This window comes from Astyanax mexicanus, chromosome 1 (assembly GCF_023375975.1).
Source record: "Astyanax mexicanus isolate ESR-SI-001 chromosome 1, AstMex3_surface, whole genome shotgun sequence".
In the NCBI taxonomy this organism is placed as follows: Eukaryota; Metazoa; Chordata; class Actinopteri; order Characiformes; family Acestrorhamphidae; genus Astyanax; species Astyanax mexicanus.
This window is the reverse complement of record NC_064408.1, coordinates 113,964,725-113,983,163: the sequence shown is the minus strand read 5'-3', so window position 1 is coordinate 113,983,163 and position 18,439 is coordinate 113,964,725. Positions and strand designations below refer to the sequence as shown.

General features: G+C 37.1%; 2 protein-coding genes and 2 long non-coding RNA genes across 9 annotated transcripts in view; all 4 read right to left on the bottom strand.

Moving 5' to 3' along the window:
- LOC103033381 (CD276 antigen-like) overlaps positions 1-5,242 on the bottom strand; it is an 89,328-nt gene extending 84,086 nt beyond the window's left edge. For all 4 annotated transcript variants that reach the window (XM_049467540.1, XM_049467539.1, XM_049467543.1 and 1 more), the window contains exon 1: positions 5,015-5,242. The gene's annotated coding sequence lies outside the window, so the exon portion shown is untranslated. The remainder of the gene's footprint in view (positions 1-5,014) is intronic.
- The window catches only part of LOC111192138 (CD276 antigen-like), a 76,278-nt gene that overhangs the window by 44,154 nt on the left and 13,685 nt on the right, over positions 1-18,439 (bottom strand). The window lies entirely within an intron of this gene.
- On the bottom strand, positions 5,593-12,379 carry LOC111192873 (uncharacterized). The gene is made up of 2 exons (XR_002650154.2): positions 11,975-12,379; positions 5,593-11,875 (listed from the first exon to the last, which is right to left on the bottom strand). It is a non-coding gene; the product is annotated as an uncharacterized LOC111192873 (long non-coding RNA).
- LOC125783388 (uncharacterized) lies at positions 13,762-17,539 on the bottom strand. Of its 2 annotated transcripts, none has more exons than XR_007426121.1 (3): positions 17,228-17,539; positions 16,589-17,104; positions 13,762-14,837 (listed from the first exon to the last, which is right to left on the bottom strand). It is a non-coding gene; the product is annotated as an uncharacterized LOC125783388 (long non-coding RNA). The 2 variants fall into 2 exon arrangements; XR_007426115.1 differs by having other exon boundaries at positions 16,589-17,267; positions 17,347-17,539.

The following is an 18,439-nucleotide window of genomic DNA, read 5'->3' as shown; positions in this document are numbered from 1 at the left end:
CTTTTGAATTTTGTATGCATATGTATATAGTTTGAAGTATGATAATACATTAATGAAAGCAGCTCCTTTTTGTTGTAATATGTAATTAATTGTTTATGCCTTTTGCCATTAACAATTAGGGGCCGGTGTGTTGGAGCTATTTATGTTTCTTTAAAATTTTGGTTTATATTGACATTTTCCACATGGGGGCGCTGCCAAGGTTTATAGGTGAATGTATGGTAGAGTGGGGAGGGAGAGTTGGCGAGGAAGTCAACAGTATTTTGAACGCACGGTGAACGCTATTGGTGTGTGTGTAAAGCGGGACATTTAAAGACCATGAACGCTGGAACTACTGCTGGAATATGTACTGCTGATGTCAGACCAATAAATGGATTGGTATATCCAACGTTTTAAAGGTATGGACTTTGTTATAATACCCGCTACAGCGAGTCAAACCGCTATCGCCAGCTCTTCTTCTAGTTGTGGTGGCTTAGGTCATTTTAGTTCGTTTTGTTTAAAAGGTCACTACAATAATAATTATTATTAATATTATAAACGCATAGCGCAATAACTAATAATTACCCATGTTTTAAATTGTATTATTCTAAGATGGATAATAAATGCTTTAATTTAAATGCTTTAAATGAGTTGCTTACCAAGAAGCCACACGTCACGCACTCAGCTTGTTTTCTTATCCTCTTATGCTCTTGGAAATCTAAAACGGTTTATAAGCCAGTCATCATCATGCGCCAAAAAACCATAATGGTCATGGAAAATGCGCTCTCAGTGAATTTGGCCATTAGCAAAATTTTCCAATAATGTCAACTCTGCCATCTCCAACAACTCCAGTGCAAACTTTTATGCACTTTTATATAATCTAGGGTAAGTGGAAACACGTTAAACGATTATTTGAGTAAGCCAATGAAATTGTCTGATTAATTTACTTTATTTTACCCAATAATGCTTACTACAATGTGAGCATAAAGGATATCTTAATAGTTGTAATTTCAATGCATCGCCTCTAAGTGTCGCCAAATGACAAAAACACAATACATAAGTAAAAAAAAAACATGCTTACGCCCGAAACGAAAGTGCCATGGGGAAATGCACTCTCACGTCAAGTCAAATTTAGTACATCCGACCGTGAGCGTGAAATATGGCGTACGCACTGTTTTTGTGCGCACGCACCTTTAGTACACGAGGACCCTAGTCTCTACTATCGATCTATACTAATCTATTAATTATAAACTTTTGACAATCAAAAACAACTGGCAGACTCAAATTATGTCACAAAGGGAAAAAATGTAGATACAAGGTTTTGCTTCCATAGTGGCAATCACACAAAAAAAATATTATGAATATTAAAAGTTCAGATCAATAAAAAGTGACATTTTTATAACATAAAGCTTATCTTACCAATGAGTATTATCCAAAACATAATCTTAATGATCCACAGGCACCCTGTAGGAGAGAAAATACAGTAGAAATAAACATCATGTGATTTATTACTGAATTATTACATAAATAACAGAAACTGATACCAAGAATTACTAGGTCCGTAACAGGAGTCTATATTTAGGCTGCTTAACCTTATCAAACCCAACATCTCACAGCTTTAAAAATATAGGGTTTTGTTTCTGAGTATAAAAATGTTACATATGCTATGGTTCCTTAATCTTAAACCATATCAAACATAATTATTTATGAATCTGAATGATTGTTCACACTGTGAGATGAAAAGTCTATTGAAGTTAAATCTAAAAAAAGTATATAAAATTCTGATGCAAATGTTTCTCACTGCTCTTTTTTTTTGCCTGATGAAAGTTTGGCGGTTGCGTTAATGATCCGACCCTCTTCCGAGAGATGGGGCTAGGTGTCCATGACTGAGGCCGGTCTTTGTCAGCACTAAAACCAGAACATACAGGCAGTGAAAAAACTTGCACAACAAATTAATATAGTACCACAGTTCTAGGGCTGGACCCGAATATTCGGGTATTCGGATATTCGTTCGTTGAGTAGGTATTCGGTTTTTAATTTTGGTATTCGGATATTCGTTTTTTTTTCTCCTTTCCAGAGTTCCACCTCACTCTAACCACTTCTGTTTTCGCGGGTCCCGTCAGAATATCTTGCGCGCGGGACAGAACTGAACTGTTATTGGCTGGAGCGGGAGTTTAATCCAGACGATGCGGGAGCAAATTAATAAATAGTTAAGAAAACTGTAATAATTGTAAAAAAAAAAAAAAACCTAAAGAAAACTCTCAACGCGCAGGATGGACCGACACACACACGCACACACCGATGGTGTTTGGACCGGGGTAAGGAACGGGACCGCACTATGTGGCGGGCGGGCGCGGGATTAAAAGAAGCAATTTTTTTGCGGAGCGGTAACGAGACAGAAACGCGGGAGCGTGGAAGAGTGGGTTTAAAAATCAGTCTCGCGCAGACCTCTATTATACATGATAAAAAAAATGCAGGCTCTTCGAAACTGATTTATATAATAAAACGTAAGGGGTAATGTGGCAACAGTAGGGGCTAAATCTGTTACAAAAGCCTGGCCTACAAAAATGATGTCTGAACGAATTTCCTCTTATCTAATATAATTTAAAATGGTTTAAAAATATAAAATAATTTCTAAGCAAACGAAATATTTAATATTGAGCTTATAGCCCAAGTGCAAAAATACAAAATCAGTAATACGGCTATGCCCTGCACAATGCTTAAACCGAAATAGACCAAGTACAATAACGTCATTAACAATGACTTTCCTCTACTCTAATATAATTTAACATGGTTTAAAAATATAAAATAATTTCTAAACAAACGAAATATTTAATATTGAGCTTATAGCCCAAGTGCAAAAATACAAAATCAGTAATATGCCCTGCACAATCCTTTAACCGAAATAGACCAAGTACAGTTTACAATGACTGTCCTCTAATATAATTAACAATGTTTAAGAATATAAAATACTTCCTGAACAAACGTTTTTTTTTTGTTTGTTTTTTTAAGCAAATAGCCTAAGTGTGAAAACACAAACAGCAATTTACTGGGCTGGCTTGCGCAGCGGAGAAACCGTGCAGCAGCAGCCTCCTAGCCTGCTTACGCAGCGGATAAGCCGCGTGTGGGGCAGCAGAAATTCCGGGATGAAAACACAAAGAAATCTGAGCTAAAAACACAGAAAAAATATGGGGGATAAAAACACCAAAAATCCGGGGTGAATATGTCTCGTCGGTCAGAGCAAATTGAACATTTTTCAGTGGATTAAAGGGGCCGTGATTTGCTTTTTTTTTATTTATTTTTTTACCTCTTTTTTTAAAAACGAATATTCGAATATTCGCTTCGAATCAGTGCCGAATATCCGGAGCTCAAAAAACGCTATTCGGGCCAGCCCTACACAGTTCCCTAAAATGTTTCATTGCTGACTCAAATATTATTGTAGCTCAGACTTCTTGTTATGAGTTTTTGCTTAATCAACTTGCTAAAAATAGTAATTCTATTCACTGTAAATATACACTTAAAATAATTTGTAGTATCTCAAAATAACAGCTTATTATCTCAAAATAATGATTTAGTGTCTCAGAATATAGCCTTAGTATCTACAAACAATGGCTTAGTATTTTAAAATAACAACTTAGTATCTCAAAATAGAGGCTTAGTATCTCAAAATAAAGACTTAGTATCTCAAAATAATGGCTTAGTATCTCAAAATAATGGATTAGTATCTCAAAATAACACCTTAGTATCTCAAAATAACACCTTAGTATCTCAAAATAATGACTTAGTATCTCAAAATAACGACTTAGTATCTCAAAATAACAATTCTTTATCTCAAAATAACAGCTTAAAGCCTCAAAATAATGACTTAGTATCTCAGAATAACAACATAGTATCATAAATTAATGGCTTAGTATATCAAAACAACGACTTAGTATCTCAAAACAATGACTTAGTATCTCAAAATAACGAATTAGTATCTCAAAATAATGGCTTAGTATCTCAAAAGAATGGCTTAATATTTAAAAATAACTACCTAATATATCAAAATTACAACTTAGTATCTCCAAATAAAGACTTAGTATTTTAAAATAACGACTTAGTATCTGATTATAATGAAAGATAAAGAATGTAAACACTCACACTGTAAAGTGTTGAACAGAACGAAGTGCATTAAGAACAAAGCCCACAGTAAAGATTATCATCATGCCAGACTTTACCTAGAATAATGAAATATCATGTCAAAACTAAATATAGAATATTAGAATAATGAGAAAGAATATCCAAATAGTGAAATATCATTAAAATAACAGCTTAGTATCTCAAAATACTAAATAGTATCTCAAAATAACGGCTTAGTACCTCAAAATAATGACCTAGTATCTTAAATAATGCCTTATTACCTCATAATAATAACTTGGAATCTCTAAATAACAACTTAGTATCTCAAAATAACGGCTTAGTACCTCAAATTAATGACCTTGTATTTTAAAATAACGACTAAGTATCTCAAAATAACAACTAAGTATTTTAAAATAATTAAATAGTATCTGATTATAATGAAAGATGAAGAATCTAAACACTCCGCCCTCACACTGTAAATTGTTAAACGGAATGAAAAGGATGTGCTTTAAGAACACAGCCAAAAGCAAAGTGTATCATCATGCCAGACTTTACCTTCCTATAATGAGATAGCATGTCAAAATGATATAGAATATTAAAATAATGAGACACAATATCAAAATAGTGAGCTAGGATCTCAAATTAGCAACTTAGTATCTCAGAATAATGACTTAGTATCTCTAAATAACGGCTTAGAACCTCAAAATAACGGCTTAGTATCTCAAAATAACGACTTCGTATCTCATTAAAATGAAAGAGGATGCACAGCGTCCTCACGCTGTAAAGTGTTTAACAGGAGGGGTTTGCTTTAAGAACAAATCCCACAGTAAAATGTATCATCATGCCAGACTTTATCTAAAAAAGCTATTGTAAGGTTTTATATTTTCTGCTAAAATACAGTATTAGATTGTGTACTCACTCAGAAGAAGTCGATGTGCTGCTGTTGTCTCGCATCTTGAATGTATATGCGTGGTGCTTAACTTTCACTTTCCGCTCGGAAATCCCCCATTATTTATTTAACATTTTAACACATTTACTTCAAAGAGCTCCAGCTGTCTCAGGAATAAAGTACTAAAACTTTAACTCTCATGAGAAAACACTCACACACACACACACCGACACACTCAACACACGCACACGCAATTTTAACCAGTTGTAATTCAGAGCATCCCTGCAGCTGCGCAGCGCTAGGACCCACAGGAGATGTCGACTCCCATCACTGATTCAGTGACACGTTGCTCCTTTCTAAAGCAGCAGCTCCTAAATAACTGTAAACTATTATAATTCAAAATTTTGGACATAACTCTTCTCATTTAATGTGTTTTCTTTCTTTTTATGATTTTTTACATTATAATATATATGTAATATTGAAGACTGTATTAAAGCTATACAGGAACTGTTGTAGAAAAGAAAATGAAAGGTGGGCTACCCCCACCTCTCGTCCAGGGTACAACTCCCCTACGTGTTCGTTTGATAGAGAGAGTCAGACGGGTGGAGTGAAGTTGAAAGCAAACCAAGTATTTATTACAAAGTACTGAATATTCAGGAGAACTAACACATGAAAGACCGTCTAACAGCCGTCCCAGCATAAGTTCTGACCCCCCTCTGATCTGACTCCATGTTTTATACCCCAAATGACGTGAAACCTGCTGATGAGGCGTTGCTAACGATTAGCTCATGTTAATATGCATAATTTCACGTGTTAGTACTCAAGTTTCACGTGTCTGACCGGACCACTAGTGTTTGGCCTTGACTGTGTTCTTCCAGAATGGAACATCGTGGCACTATCTGTGTGTGTGCGTCACCCCCCTCTTTGAAGCCACTGCAGGTTCTAGGGAGGCACTCACTCACCAAAAGGCCGCTTTGATCTAAGGCCTCTTCTGTAGCAATTTAGCCCCGTACCAGTCGAGTTGATGACCGTTAGTTAGGGTCATGCAGTAAACAAAATACTTCAAGCCTGAGCTACATCTCATATGTTATATGTTAATGTGTTAGTAAATGCCTTATCAAACAATGTTTACTATATGTGTAAATAATACATATTGTGAGTATTGGTTAATCTTCTATATAAATGCGTGTAAAATACACTGTGAGTAATACAAATGATCAAATACAATGTGAGTATTGGTTATGCATATAGAATACAAGGTTTCACACAATGATTATGTAAATATAGATACTAAGATAAGTAATCATAACTGAAAGATATTTGTCAATACACCCAAGGTAAAATAAACAGTTACTCTTCAATTCTCCCTTTTGACGTATCAACCAGATACGTCAACACATCGTAATTCCTCCAAATATGTATTTACATATGTTCAACACTTGATAAACAGATGTGTGAACATTTTGCTAATGGTGGGAGCGAAAACCTGTTCTGGCAGCCTTCCAACCAATTTTAGCAGGAAAAATTCTCCCACAGCCCCTCTGCCACCAGGCGGCTAATAATTCGAACTCTATCAAAGGAGGAAGTGACATCATTTCCTTAAAGTCATCCCCAAGACTGGTTGGTTTCCAGCATTTCCTCTTGCTCTACCTCACACTCCAGTATAGGCCGATCCCCCCATTATTGTCTATTGTGTTATTTTTTTTGTGGCCTCGTCGGTGTCGATGGTCGGTTTGTCTGTAACTCTAACTTTGATCCATCCGACAGGGTCGTTACCATTTACATCCACCCCGACCCCTATGAAAAATGCAGAAGATTTTTCCCCATTAGGATCGGATTGCCACTCTAATGCAATGGTTATTAGATTATTTATCGCACCATTATCCCTTTGTATGTTAAGTTTATTTCATTTCTCCCGCTCACGAGTCGCCCAGCGTTCGCTCGGATCCCAATTGACATGTGTCGACCTAATTACGTGTTCCCACTTGTTACAAGGTCTGGCTTTATAAGCTGCTTGGTCGGTGTTATGGGTGATTCTCATGAAGCTGCAGGGAACATGTCCATGACAATTTTTAAAATCAGTACTTAATTCACAAAAACTCTGATATTGTGTGTAAAGCAAATAGGTAGTACTGTATGGATCAATTGTTTTCATCATATAAAATTATTTTTATATAAATTAAATAAAAAATATATGGAAATTCTCATTACCGTTATGTGTCCGTACCCCTTCTTTCTAATTTTAAGTTAAACCATATTAAAAGTACTAAGCATATCAAATCAATAAAATAGATTAAAGTCATTTAAAATATCAACATTTATACATAATATAAATATTTTTTGTGTTGAACAAAAAAAATGTACTTGATTTTAAACAAAATAACTGTGTCCGAACAATTTTTTCTCATTACCGTTTCATGATTTTACCCCCCTAAAAAAATTACACTGTGCCTTTAAATTGATCAGCTATCCCATGATGCATCACTTCAGAGACAAGCTTCAAAATGGAGATAAGGTCAGTTGGTCACTATTCTCTCCCTTTGAGAAATCTGTGTTAATATTGCTAAAACTGTCCTCAGTTACACTGTGTATTATCAGTACCGTTATGGTTTAACACTCATTACTTTTAAAAATATAAAAATAAATTATTTCATGAATATTATAACAATATAAGGCTTTGACAGCTGGCAAAGTTATAGGTTGTTAGCATATTAGCATTTTAAGTTATTTGTGAAATTAGCTAAGAGCATCTCATTACCGTTTAATTGTGTTCTCATTACCGTTATGGATCTAAAATGTTAATTTTTTTTAAATGTATAGTATCCTCTCACCTGTTGTCCACATGAGTTTTTGAACAAACATATTCTAAAATAATTTCCATTAATTAAAAAAATTAAAAGATATTTTACAAATGTTGTATCGGTAATGAGAGTTGCTTAACTATAAATAAATAAATAAAAAAGATCAAAGTAATTGTCAAGGACTGTGCTGTTAAGTTGATGGGATTTGTTGTGGAAATATGAAATTAATCATCAAAAATGTTTTGAACCGTTGATCTAGCTTCGTCATTCACTGTAACGGTAATGAGAATTATTCTGGATCATATAAGATTCAAATGATAATAAAATTCTATTTAAAAAAAATATATGAAAAAATAAACAATATAGTAAAATACACATTCTATATTAGCTTCTCAACTTGAAAAAAAAAAAAAATGCTGCAATGAGGTGAAAAACTTTTTTATGTTAATGTGAAGGTCTTCGTGAGAATCACCCTTATGGTTACACTTAAGATTATCATCACGGGACCAACACAAGTACACCGCTTCCCCCTTGGACCCCTGCTTACCACAAGTAACCACATCGCATAAGTTCACTGTCCATGCGGTCGTCTCCCCCCAATAATAGTCTAATTCTATACCTCCCCAGCGCCTGATGCATTTTGAGTTAGACTGGGCGATGGTTGATCGTTTGGTTCTATTAAGCTGTGTGGGCTGGTCTTTAGTAGTTGCGTTTATCGGGTGTATGGTTGCTGATGTGTTTACAATTGTTCCCTCTACCGTTGTTAGTTGTTCTTGCTTTGAGACGATGGCCAATGTTATTATCATGATACCCATGAGGGCAACGGTTATTATTATCTGGAGCCATATTGGAATAGCCAGAGGAAATGCTGGCCCGTTATAGTTTCCGTACTTTGACCTGTCCCACTCCCTTTTTCCGTACCAAGCCATTATTAAACCATAAATGTGTTTTCCCTCTAAGTTTTCCACTATTTAGTAAACTTGTGATCTATAGCCCTATATGTGTAAGTGTTAAGGTTACAGAGTGTATTTTTATTTTTTTTTATTTTTTTTTTTACAATTCCGTTTTTCCAAGAGTCCAAGGCAACCTGTAAGGGAAAGCAATGTTCAGGACAACCTGTAAAGGAAAAATAATGTGTCCCCCCCCCTAATTTAGCAAATCACAGTTTATAACCCTATATGTGTAAATGTTAAAGTTGCAATGCGTGTTGTTCGTTTCTTCTTTCTTCTTGTTTCAGGGTTCTGAAGGTAGACTACCTCAGCCCCACGTACGAAGAGCTTTATTCTGGCTCTTGATGTCTGCAATATCAGTGAATGAAAAGTATGAGTTGATGTGTGATAAGACTATGTGTGTTCTTTTAATGAGATGTGTTTAAGGGTCTCTGTATGTAGTGTACTTTGACGCAATCGAAACGTTGTTGAATGAGTCACTCCCTCACTTCCGCTCCTCAGTCACAGCTACGCTGTGTGCTGCTGCTGCTGCGCTCTGAGAAACTTTTTTCTCTGCTGTGGCCAGGCCAGGCCCGTGCTGCGGGGGCTCTGCTGCCCCTCCTTCCTGCTGCTGCTGGGGGTGAGTGTGCTACCCCTCCTTCCTGCTGCGGGCCTCCATCTGGGTCAGACGATTCAGCTGCTGTTCTCACCTCTCCTTCTGGCTCTGTGAGCGATCTCTGCGCTGGGTGGCTGCACACTGGCTCCAGTTGCACCATGTCGAACCCTCGCCTTTCAGTTGACCTGCGTACGTTGTTCTCTCAGTCACCTGGAAAGGCTCAATCCAGCCATACTCGTTCCCCTTTCGTGCGCAATGGCGGAGGAGCACCCACTCTGTGTCTGGACTGGTCCACCTTTGCACCACGTTCTCCTTCTCCCCCCTGTGTAAACAGATCTGAAACGAAACTTTTGTATTCGTTATAATCATGTTTAAGGTTCTCTATACATTTTGGAAGTCTTTTAAGGCGTCCTCCGTGTCTCCTTCCTGTAAGTTAAAATACATGGTTAAAATACATTTATCACACTTAACTTGAGCTCTAATTTCCCCTTGGAAGTTAATTATTTCATATTTAAATTTTGTCTGTGCACAGATTTCAGCCCAATTTTTGTTTTCTTACCTTCTTCAGTTGTCCTGATTTTCAGTTATACTCAATCATGATCTTTACTGTCAAACGTGCGTTCAATCCGTAACATTTAGTCATTTCTTTCAATCCCTAACTTTTAGGAATTTTCAATTTTAAATTGCAACATTTAATTATCATCACCATTAATTACTGGCTTTTACCTTACTTTTGTTCACATCCCTTTCCCTTTTAGTGTAACTGCTGCCCTGTGGCTCTGTTATATCCAAATTAGCTCTTACAAACACTACTAATGTTCACCACCCAGTTTACCACTAGACACACACTATTTCTCGTGCATGCACACACTCACAAACTCAAACACTTCCACTCTCACAAACACTACCAAAACACACCTCAACTCTGCAGTATCATCGTACAGACCATATTTTACTGCTTCACAGCCCAAAGCTGCTGCTTTAAACGCACCTGCTGTTAAACCTACCACTGAAAGCTTCCTGTAGATCTTCTCATATTGTATTGGTAATACTTTATAGATAATAAATAAGAAACAAACACCTGGAAATACATCTAAATCATGTTTTTTTTGTTTTATATAGATCGTAATGATCAGCTGCTCTATTCTCCCCTCCATATCCACACTGATTGATAGAATATCAGGGCCCAAAGTTTTAAACTCTGCACAAACTACACATAATGTGGCTTCTGTCTCAGGAATGGTTCCATATTGATGTACTGGGCTTTCTTGGGTTACTTTTGCTTGGACTTCAGAATTACTGTTTGTGGCTATATTATTTTACCTGCCACTTTAATTTTCTGCAGTGTGCTATTTTACTAAGAAATTATATTTCTGACTTTATTCAGTTCCCAAGATTTTTATAAAGCCTTGATTTCTAGATTTAGTTGATTTTATTTAGTGCTTTAAGAATTGGGATAAGTGGAACGTGATTATTTTTCTCTGTATCAATCGTTCCATTACAAACAATAATATTATCAATATTAATAAACACAGATGTTATGCTTTGCTTTGTCCACGTTATTATAGCAAGTAAATCCGAACAATGCTTTACATTTACTGATCAATATGTATTTATGCATATACAATGCACAGCAGACTGCTTTTCACAATTATCAACTATACATCTATTTCCTTAAACAATTTATCAAGCCCCACACATTGTTTTTCTTGTTCAAAAAATGGCTTACATGTTGAATAGTGAAAGTTTAATTTTGTGTCTACATTTCATATTTTAAAGTTAGGATTGAATTGTGTCTTAAAAGCTAAAACTTTTACAATATTGCTGAAAGTAATTGCTCATCTGCATAGTGGTTGTTTTAAAACCATACTTTAAAAAGATAAACAAGCTAAAAGTTTAAAAAATGCTCTATATCTATAAAATAATTATTGGGCAAATAATGGTGGTAATAATGATCATCTATTTACATCTCCCCCTTTTTCTGAAACAGAATTTCTGTTTCAGAGAACTTAACGCAAAATTGCTTCACCCTCTTTACTGTCCATTGGGCTGGTCTACCCTGCCCAGGCCTCCACTGACACACACCCCATCACTTCATGCATCCACGCACTCTCGCCTGGGCTGCGCTTCCCTTCCACGATGTTTTCTCCGTTTTCTGTTAAAATGCATGTGGTGGTCAGATCGAGACTGTGCCTGCCTTAGGTTGTCCCGTTGTAGTACGTTGGGATCTTACCCGTCTTTGGCTAACCAGCCTATCACACTGAACCACACACAGCGTAGCAGCACTGTTTAATCTACATTCAGTGCCGTAGAGTTCCTGACAGTTAGGGAACGCAACCCCAGGTATGTCGTACTTTCATAAATTCACACTCTGATGTTGACCGTGAAAGCCTGTGCACGGCACCAAGTAGGCCTGGACAATAATTTGATATCGGTATTTATCGGTATATATATATATATATATATATATATATCTACCCATACAAAAGCCTTTTCCCCCTGTTCACCTCTGTCCCCCATTTTCACTGTGTATTACTCTATTTCCCTACTGAACTGATGTTCCATTTTCTATGATATCTCACAAGTGTTAATTCACAAATAACCAACCTCTCAGTCTAAAACCAATAGGCTGGACCAACTCCACCTACTTCACCTTGGACTCCTCCCCTGCAGTGGGACTCATCCATTCCTATTTCGTCGTCACACAAGATTTCGTACACTCAACCAATCACACAGCTCACAGGAGCCCCGCTCACACACAGTTTCACACACACTCCAACACATACGCACACACTACTGTTTCACTCACTCTGTCTTACACACACTCTTTAATTCGCTGCCATACACTTTCTCACTCACTGCCACATACACATTCTTTCTCTCCGCCACACAAGATACACATTTTCTGTTTCTCTCTCAGGAAAACTGGACACGCACACTTTAACACTCACAGGTACACTTTTAATCCCTGTAACAGACACTCGTACACCCTTTTCTTTTTCTCTCTGTCAGTCGCACATACACAATCACAAAGTCAGACACACTCAGTCCCTGGGTGATACACAGATACACACGCATACACTTATTGGCCACAGACTCACTTCACTTATACTTATAGTTTATACTGCTATGTATACCCCGTTTTATTTGTTTTGTTTTACCCCAGAGAAGACACGAATAAGCAATGCACACAAGCAGTGGGTCGCTGCCCACCCGCGAGATATCGCTCCCGGTCCGCCTTCGATAATACCTAAGGACCCCCGTTCACACTTTTAAGCTACTCATTTATTTTAAACTAACACTCATGCGCTAATGAAGGCTTTCCATATGGTCCCAGTCACGCTTCTTAAAGCCCGCAACTTTCAACATGAAACGCCCAATATATTAACCCGATCTTTTGTCAATTATTTCTATCTGTATTAATACGTAGTAGGTACAGTGTCTATTAATTTTTTACCAAATTTCTTGAGCAGGAACAGCATCTGCTTCTGTTTTAACAAAATCATATAACACTTGAGTATTATTATTTTTTATTTTATTGTCTTTTTCTATGTATTTAATGTTTTTTTTTTTTTTTCAGCCGAATAAAAATAGAGAAGTAGATACACGTCTACCCGAGCAGGGACAACATCTGCTCTTTTTAACCGAATTAAAATAGAGAAGTAGTGTACAGCGTCTACCCGAACAGGCACAACATCTGCTCTTTTCAACCGAATTAAAATAGAGAAGTAGTGTACAGTGTCTACCCGAGCAGGGACAAAATCTGCTCTTTTTAACCGAATTAAAATAGAGAAGTAGTGTACTTCGTCTACCCGAGCAGGTACAACATCTGCTCTTTTTTAACCGAATTAAAATAGAGGTGAGTAGGTACAGCGTCTACTCTGGCTTTTTTACGAGCGGATCAATCTCGAGGTGAGCCTTACACCTGGCCTTTATCCGAACTTCTCGTCAGAAGCCGGGGGGGACACGCCAGCTTCCAATCCTTAACCCTTGAGTAGGAACAGCATCTACTCTTTTTTATAAACCCTTGAGTAGGAACAGCATCTACTCTTTTTTATAAACCCTTGAGTAGGAACAGCATCTACTCTTTTTTTTTTTTTTTTAAACCTTTGAGTAGGAACAGCATCTACTCTTATGTAAATAGCTTGGGATACTTCCCGCTCCCCTCCGGACAGCAGCCAGAGCGCCGCTCCACTCAAATTTGAAATAGCCAATATGCAGAATTTGATGAAACCGGCTCTGCTTACCTGTGTTTTTAATTTCGGCCGTGAGTGGATCAGTGCCGGATGCTGTCCTTCGTCAGACTCGTTCAGAGGTCGGGGTCACCAAATTGTTGTAGAAAATAAAATAAAAGGTGGGCTACCCCCACCTCTCGTCCGGGGTACAACTCCCCTACGTGTTCGTTTGATAGAGAGAGTCAGACGGGTGGAGTGAAGTTGAAAGCAAACCAAGTATTTATTACAAAGTACTGAATATTCAGGAGAACTAACACATGAAAGACCGTCTAACAGCCGTCCCAGCATAAGTTCTGACCCCCCTCTGATCTGACTCCATGTTTTATACCCCAAATGACGTGAAATCTGCTGATGAGGCGTTGCTAACGATTAGCTAATGTTAATATGCATAATTTCACGTGTTAGTACTCAAGTTTCACGTGTCTGACCGGACCACTAGTGTTTGGCCTTGACTGTGTTCTTCCAGAATGGAACATCGTGGCACTATCTGTGTGTGTGCGTCACCCCCCTCTTTGAAGCCACTGCAGGTTCTAGGGAGGCACTCACTCACCAAAAGGCCGCTTTGATCTAAGGCCTCTTCTGTAGCAATTTAGCCCCGTACCAGTCGAGTTGATGACCGTTAGTTAGGGTCATGCAGTAAACAAAATACTTCAAGCCTGAGCTACATCTCATATGTTATATGTTAATGTGTTAGTAAATGCCTTATCAAACAATGTTTACTATATGTGTAAATAATACATATTGTGAGTATTGGTTAATCTTCTATATAAATGCGTGTAAAATACACTGTGAGTAATACAAATGATCAAATACAATGTGAGTATTGGTTATGCATATAGAATACAAGGTTTCACACAATGATTATGTAAATATAGATACTAAGATAAGTAATCATAACTGAAAGATATTTGTCAATACACCCAAGGTAAAATAAACAGTTACTCTTCAGGAACACATGCAGAACTATTCTATAAACATAAAAAAAGTGTTAAACAAACCAGAATATGTTTTATACTTTAGATTCTTCTGAGTAGCACATTTGGTTTTAAGGACAGATCTGCACACTCTTAGTATCTTAATTTTGAGTATTTAGTCTTCATGAGGTAGAGTCACCTGGAATAGTTTTCTCAGAGTCTTCATGAGGTAGAGTCACCTGGAATAGTTTTCTCAGAGTCTTCATGAGGTAGAGTCACCTGGAATAGTTTTCTCAGAGTCTTCATGAGGTAGAGTCACCTGGAATAGTTTTTTAGAGTCTTCATGAAGTAGAGTCACCTGGAATAGTTTTCTCAGAGTCTTCATGAGGTAGAGTCACCTGGAATAGTTTTCTCAGAGTTAGGGCTGGGCGATATGGAAAAAAATCTTATTACGATATAGTTTTTCATATCAGCCGATATCGATATGTATCACGATATAAATCAAATCACTTTCTGTTACACTTAAAGGTTTCTATTTTTACTCAGAAGTGACAGAATAAGGGAGTTATGGACAAAATCACTAGCAGGCTCAGAGCCTTGTGGACAGACACTAGGATGTTAACATCTTGCCAGGTGGGTACAGCTTTTAAATTAATTTTAAAAAGGGGACAAATATATAAACTAAAAAATATGTAAGACCCTTTACATTATATGTCTGTTTAATTTAAATTGCAATAACACTTTATTTATTTTTATAAAATTATATTTAATCAAAAGATCATTCCCCTCCCTGAATGCAGGCAACTACATAAAGCAAAATACAAGAGTATATCACAGTGTTCATTTTGACAGGTGATTTTGATACAGTCTTAGTCTTTTCACTAAAATGTATAATAGTTTTAGTTACATTTTAGTCTATCGGATATTATTAGTTTTAGTCAGATTTCAGTCTAGTTTAATTTTGGTCATATAAAAAGTATGTATTACATATGTTTTACTGTTTTTCTATTTTCTATTTGTTGTAATTTTAGATAATTTACTGCTTATGTTTTTTTTTTTAAATAAGAGCCTTTAGTTTTTTTTTCATTTAAATTAAGCTAACATTTAAATATTTAAAAAAAAAAAGTGGCCTATAATGGAGGTGGGAGGAATAAAGTCAAGTTTCTGAAATGATCCACTTCTACTGCAGTACAGATTTATACTAACATTACTGGCTTTCAGTAGACTAGACTTACATTACTTAAGTGTATTTAAAACTCCAGTTCAGTAACAGCAATGTTTAGCTCAGTTCAAATACAGCTAGACAGATTATATAATCTTCTGTATTTAGTAAAATATCCAGCATAACAGACTCTCTATCTGTTAAAAACTATAAAACACAAAGACAGAGGAGAATGCTGCCCTCAGGGTTTTCTAACAGAAACAGTGAGAGTTAGGAAAAAAGATGGAAAGTGCTTCCTTTCTGTGTGTTTATATACTAACCCCTCACTCCTGCTGAAGTTAACCTTAATTTACACGAAACGTGGATTAACACGGCTAACGTGCGTTACCCATTAGTTTATTAGAATGTAAAAAGCAGTGAAAGCATCTTAGCTAATGATGACAGATTGCACAGATCCCTTTTACACCTAAACATCGCTAACTTTAAACTGGAGACAAGCTAATCTAACTAGCAGCAAACAGAGCAGCGTTTACCTGCCTTCAGAAATCTGAACAAGCTCACCTCTCTAAATATCTTGGAGACGCATGCCTCATATTTAAAAGGTGAGTTTTCCAGTGTAGCGCCGCTGAATAGTATAAATGAAGTTTATCCAGTAAATGGGAGAGAAGGAGCCGCTATGTGAGGAGTTCAGAGTGGAGGGGCTCGGGGGGTGGGGCGGAGGGGGATGGTGGAGAGGGGAGGGGAGGGGTTGTACTGGGCTGAGCAGCAGTTCAGCGTGCTGCCTGATCTCGTGCTGCGCCTTTTCACAACGCTACTTAAACGGGAAATAGAAAATTTAGTTTATCGAATTTCTCGCCCCGACTTATCGCGATATATAGTTTCCTCGATAACTATCGATATCGTTTTATCGCCCAGCACTACTCAGAGTCTTCATGAGGTAGAGTCACCTGGAATAGTTTTTTAGAGTCTTCATGAAGTAGAGTCACCTGGAATAGTTTTTTAGAGTCTTCATGAGGTAGAGTCACCTGGAGTAGTTTTCTCAGTGTCTTCATGAGGTAGAGTCACCTGGAATAGTTTTCTCCGAGTCTTCATGAGGTAGAGTCACCTGGAATAGTTTTCTCAGAGTCTTCATGAGGTAGAGTCACCTGGAATAGTTTTCTCAGAGTCTTCATGAGGTAGAGTCACCTGGAATAGTTTTCTCAGAGTCTTCATGAGGTAGAGTCACCTGGAATAGTTTTCTCAGAGTCTTCATGAGGTAGAGTCACCTGGAATAGTTTTCTCAGAGTCTTCATGAGGTAGAGTCACCTGGAATAGTTTTTTAGAGTCTTCATGAGGTAGAGTCACCTGGAATAGTTTTTTAGAGTCTTCATGAGGTAGAGTCACCTGGAGTAGTTTTCTCAGTGTCTTCATGAGGTAGAGTCACCTGGAATAGTTTTCTCAGTGTCTTCATGAGGTAGAGTCACCTGGAATAGTTTCTCAGAGTCTTCATGAGGTAGAATCACCTGGAATAGTTTAGTTTATCAGTGTCTTCATGAGGTAGAGTCACCTGGAATAGTTTTCTCAGTGTCTTCATGAGGGAGAGTCACCTGGAATAGTTTTCTCAGAGTCTTCATGAGGTAGAGTCACCTGGAGTAGTTTTCTCAGTGTCTTCATGAGGTAGAGTCACCTGGAATAGTTTCTCAGAGTCTTCATGAGGGAGAGTCACCTGGAATAGTTTTCTCAGAGTCTTCATGATTGAAACAACCATTCATTCATCAGCCAATCAAAATGATTGGAGATTTTTAAATTGGCTCTGTTAAATGTTAGAGCATGTAAATAAAATACTAATAAATCTCCAATTAATTACTTATTTGTCAGAAATGTTTCTCTCCTATCTAAAAATCTAGAAAATATTAGTTAAAAAGTGATCTTCTCTTATTAAGAAAAGACAATTATTATTAATTATTAAAAAAAAACAAATTATGACGCTCAAGTGACATCTAGTGTCTGACCTTAGAAACAATAAGTTAGATATGTGCCAAACAAAAAAAATATCTTCCCCTTTATTTTTCACCTTTTGCCATTGTGGTAGTGTGAGGACAAGTGGTCAGGAGGTTACCGGAGATCGGAGGTGATGCAGAGACGTAAAAACAGTCTGGAACCAGGTAAGTATCCCTTTTGTAGTGTTTATTGTGACAAACGAAGCACCAAACCCAATAACAAAATGAAACAAAACGAAATATACAATATATACAAACTATTTACACACTGTACACTGGAATGAGTTGTAATGTGAATTGGCAGCTACCACCAAAATGCTCAATAAACAGCAACTCCTATCGGCATACCAGCCACGCTCAACCAGTGTGTTTACCAATAAAGTACCCGCCTGCCCTTAAATACTCTTAACCTTGGCTAAACCAACAAGTAATTAATTAGTGGGCAGGTTGGTAAGATAACTGTATGTGACGGATTCACGGCACCAGTGTGACGGACCCGTCAGCAGAACCAGCTTGTTTCACGACACCCCTCACCAATAGCACAGCAGCACACGCACACCCTCGTTCATGCTTTCATCCACTTTTATTCTGGAAAACAACACGTAAATATTTTTTACTTCTGTCGTGGTGAAGTGGCTACTGCAGTTACTGCCAGCCGCAGCACAGAGAATCAGAGACTGCTGCTAAAACAGCACATATATAGCAAAAACATATTTAACTGCCTAATATATGGCTTTATACACAATATTCTTTTAGAGAATATAAAACACAGCTTTTAAAAGTATTATGGACTGTCTCTGCGTTATCAGTAAAAACTTA